This window comes from Mesoplodon bidens (assembly GCF_964165515.1).
Source record: "Mesoplodon bidens genome assembly, chromosome: 5".
NCBI lineage: Eukaryota > Metazoa > Chordata > Mammalia > Artiodactyla > Ziphiidae > Mesoplodon > Mesoplodon bidens.
In genome coordinates, this window is record NC_138161.1 from 96,301,013 (window position 1) to 96,306,011 (window position 4,999).

The following is a 4,999-nucleotide window of genomic DNA, read 5'->3' on the forward strand; positions in this document are numbered from 1 at the left end:
ATGTGACCTTATTTGGAAATAAGATCTTTATAGATATAATCAAGTTAAGATAAGGTTATACCAAATTAAGTTGGGCCCTAATCTAATGACTGATGTCTTTGTAAGAAGAGGGAAATTTGGATTCAGAAACAGAGTGGAGAAGACCATGTGAAGACAGATGGAGAGGTTGAAGTGATGCATTAACAAGCCAGTGAATGCCAGCAACCACAAGAAACTAGAAGAGTTGAACAAGAATCCTCCCCTAGAGGCTTCAGAGAGATCATGGCCCTGCTGACACCTTGATTTCAGACTTCCAGCCTGTGAGAGAATGCAGTTCTGCTGTTTTAAGCCACCTAGTTTAGTATTTTGCTATGTCAGCCTTAGGAACCGGATACAGCCAGGATTCTGAACAATGTGGCACATGTTTGTGATGATGAAGGGGATCACTGTTTGATCTCTGTCTTCACACTTAGAAATTTTGTTAGAAGAGAATTTGATTTACCTTGACTTATATGAATGCCTGGAATAATTAATTGTCACAACATAGGTTTCTTTATTATCGTAAAGGAAAATCAGCAATATCTATTAAGTATTATTAGCAATTTTTCTGTCTTGGATAATATAATCTTAAGCTCACCCAACTGTCTAAATCTTCTGTTTTCAGACAAACAATTACTTCCATCTAAACTATTTTTCAACATATACTACTTAGATGTTAATAGTTCAATAATATGATTCCCAAAAGATATATGGTTGATCATTACACAAGTCATATTTCCAGAAAGAAATATTCTATTTGCTGTAGGCAACTTTCTTGCTACAGTCTAGTCATTGCATGACTTGCATAGTTAACTACTGCTTGCCCGTAGAGTTTAAAATAAATGTACCAATGGGCTATGGGGCAACTCTATCTCAAAACATTTAGTGACCACATAGAGATTTGAAGACTGGAATAGCCTTCTAAGAGAGATTGCTTTTGGTCCACGGATTTTGTGTGGCAATATGACTGGTGCATCTATGTTGTGGATATCATTAAACAATAAATGATGACATTTGTTAAGGCAGTTTTAAGCCTCATATCAACAGTTTGTAATCATCATTAACAAACAACCCTTCCCACTTTTCCAAAATCTAAAAAATGTACTTATGATTCAAAAATCATTCTTATGAGGTACTCCCAACTTTTCAATTCAGTTTTTTCAGCACTTCTGAATTATTATATAAATATAAAAAGTTCTCCATAGGTTCATCATAGGACAGAATTTATAGAAACTTCTTCTATGTGGGTACCCAATTAATATTCAAAGACATTTCAAATATGCCAAGATTTGTCATGAATTATGCATTGTTTTAGATTTTTGTAATCTCCTTACTTTGAAATATGTGCTATAAATCTTGCTCTTATTCCTCTAGTTTCTGATATAACATTTTTATTTGAATCATTTTTCTGTTCTAGTTTTTTTCTAAGGAGTAAACAAAGTATGATGTTTTGCTAAAATTAGAATGAAGCTAGCTATTTATTTATTTGTAAGGGCAACAAATGTTTATTAGCTTCTCTATGAGCCAGGCTGAAGACGCAGCTCCTCTCCCAGACGGTGGCTGCCCACCCTGTGCGAGGTGGTCCCCCTCCGAGCTCCCTGGAGCCACACCCATGACGGGGCAGACCCCGGGGGAGAGGAAGGCAGCGTTCTGTACCCCACGTGAGGGACAGGGACAGGGAGGAAAATAATCAGGAGAAGCAAACACCTTGCAAGGTTTTGTTTGTGAGTTTGACAGCAGGTACTGGTAGAGGGGGTTCCCGGGCAGGGCTACTGCCCTGTGTTCCACGTGGCCACGTGAAGAGAACCAGGCAGACAAGATCAGCTGGAATGCACTGATTTCGAGGCTTTGTGTTCATTTCGCCCTCGGCTCCTTCGCGATCGGCTTCCCAATGGCTTTCCCCTAGAGCTTGAGGCCGATGGCTCTCTCAACCTTGCCCAGAACCTGGTTCTTAGGAATGGCCCGGCCACCCTCATAGTCCGCGATGACCTGTGGCTTTTCGTTGATTTTCGTCGCCTGGCCCTTCTGCGTCAGCCCTTTGCTCTGCCGGCCCTGCGGGATCACCTTGCCCACCTCCAGGGTCACCAGGTCGTGGTGCAGCTCCTCAGTCTCCCGGTCCAGCTCGGCTGTGTTCTTGGTGATCGAATGCTGCTTGTTCTGGCCGGTGGCCCATTTCTTGGGAGTCTCCCCATCCTCTCCTCGTCTCTGAGCTGCTAAGATGGCCTGCTTGGATTTGGCCTGGGCGGCCGTGGGGCCCTTTTTGCGCAGCACCATCACGTGTCCTCGTCACTCTCAGCCATGGCGGAGCAGGCGGGGCAGGCGGGGCAAGCGGGGCAGGCGGGGCAGGCGGGGCAGGTGGCTCCTGGGCAGCTGCTGGAGACCCGGCGACACTACGCCCCCTCGTCGCTCGGCCGCTTCCTAGAATGAAGCTTTTAAAAATCTCAGAATGCCTTAGGCCACACAAAGTTGTTTTTGTCGTTTTTCTTTATGTGCATAGGTGCCAGTATTATGTAATGGCATTTTATTTTTAAATTTTTGTGCACAGGATTGTCAAGGGTTTGCTCAAATATATTAGGTTTCACATTATTGGACTCCTTTGGTCAGAAAAACAATAGTCTCCACGCCAATATCCAAGCTGACCCAAGCTGATCCATTAAAAATATAGTATATTATTGCATTTTTGTCCCAACAGCCATCAAATAATGGTAGCGCTTTTTTTTTCATGTTATTTTGGAGACACCTGTTTACCTGCACCTGGAACTCTAGGTAATATATTTGTGCAAGATATCCCAATAGGGGCTTCCCTGGTGGCGCAGTGGTTGAGAATCTGCCTGCTAATGCAGGGGACACGGGTTCGAGCCCTGGTCTGGGAAGATCCCACATGCCGCGGAGCAAATAGGCCCGTGAGCCACACGGTCCATGAGCCACAACTACTGAGCCTGCGCATCTGGAGCCTGTGCTCCACAGCAAGAGAGGCCGCGATAGTGAGAGGCCTGCGCACTGCGATGAAGAGTGGCCCCCGCTTGCCACAACTAGAGAAAGCCCTTGCACAGAAACGAAGACCCAACACAGCCAAAAATAAAAATAAATAAATTAAAAGAAGGCTCAACATTAAAAAAAAATTTAAAAAAAAGATATCCCAATAAAAAAGGGGGCAAGGACAATGTCAGATAGAGTGGGAAGAGTATTTTACAATTTATTATTAATATGATTATTAGCTTCTCATTTAAAAAACACTGCCTTAATAATATTTGCTGCATACTACCAAAGAAACACTTGCAGCATCCATATTTTGGCAAGAGAATATGAAAAAATCATCTGTCTGGGAAACTATTTGAACAATATCTCCAATAACATAATTTTTAACTTTTTGTTCTATTTAATCAATGATGAAATAGATGAACCTCTATTTCATTTTCTCATTTTTGGACTCACATTAATGGATCAAAGAAATTAGAGATGTTTTGATTAAACCATTATTCTGCCTGAAAAAGATAATATCCCTGGTGAATTTTTTAAAATCATTAGAATTTAGCAAACTGAATTTTAAAAAAGTATAGGCTTTTGTATATAGAAAAAATCCAATTAATTTGATCACAGAGTAATTGTGAGAGATACATTATGCAGATATATTTTTGTAAGATAATTTTTTGTTTTGCTTATATGAATGTTTCGCTTAAATTGATTGTCTATCCTTAAGTCACCTCTGTTTCACCCTTTCTGTTGCTTTCCGATAGTATATGACCATTTATCCAAAACTTAAACTGCTTAAAGGCAAAAAGGCATAGTAAAACCACAGTCAAAATTTATCTCTTCTAGTTCCTAAATGTCATCCAAATCTTACAGGTATACATTTCCAGTTAACAGGTGAAGGAGTATTCTTCAGATTCTGCTCTCCACCTCTCCATTCTGGTAGATCCTTTTTCAAAATCCATTTCCCCTGTCACGTTTTGCCTCGTGTTACTCTTGGCTTCCACTCTGCCCCATTTTGATCTTTTCTCATCTTTACAGATAAAGACTCGCAGACTTAAAGAGGTTTAAATAACTTGCCCAAAGTCACAATACTAGTAAATGTTGTCACCAGTCTGTCTGACCCTAAACTCTTATTCTTTCTACTATTTCAAAAACTACTCCAGAAAGAGGGATTCCATGTACATTTGCGTGTTGACTATGAAAAGTAAATATGTTAGAACAATGCTTCTCAAACTTTACTGTACATACAAATAAACTAGAGATCTTGTTAAAATGCATATTCTGATTCAGGAGGTCTGGGGTAGGGCCTGACCTTCTGTATTTCTCACTAGCTCCAAGGGGATGCTGAGACTGCCACATTTTCAGTAGGAAGGCCTTGTAAGACATAGCAGAAGTTGGATGTTGTTAATAAAGCTACTATTGGATTTTGTTCACTACTTTTCTTACAAACACTCCACAGTTTTTAGTGTATATTATCTTACTCATTCTTAAATTTTTTTTTTTTTTTTTTTGCGGTATGCGGGCCTCTCACTGGTGTGGCCTCTCCCGTTGCGGAGCACAGGCTCCGGATGCACAGGCTCAGCGGCCATGGCTCACAGGCCTAGCCGCTCCACGGCATGTGGGCTCTTCCCGGACCGGGGCATGAACCCGTGTCCCCTGCATCAGCAGGCAGACTCTCAACCACTGTGCCACCAGGGAAGCCCCTTAAATATTTCTAAGTGATGATCACAAGTCAAATATTTTGAATTTATTGTTATAATAAAATAAATTCAAATAAATTAATAATCAGGATTATTAGCTAATCCGTCAGTTCCTCATGTCCTTTTTCTTTTGCAGTGGAACTGGTGAAGCCATCATGAATAAAATAAATGAATTGAATATGATCTACTCCATTCTCTTGAGGCCGTTTTCTCAAGAGAGACAATGGGGATTATGTGGACAATTTTGAACATGTGCTGTCTCTTGCCCCTTCCAACATTTTTATCAAGGTGAAAACAGGTACAAGGAA

The 4,999-nt window shown here is 40.9% G+C and overlaps 1 pseudogene across 1 annotated transcript; it reads right to left on the bottom strand.

Moving 5' to 3' along the window:
* Window positions 1-1,857: 1,857 nt before the first annotated feature.
* Window positions 1,858-2,318, bottom strand: LOC308617556 (endothelial differentiation-related factor 1-like; annotated as a pseudogene). The gene has a single exon. The product of its transcript is annotated as an endothelial differentiation-related factor 1-like (transcript).
* Window positions 2,319-4,999: the final 2,681 nt, after the last annotated feature.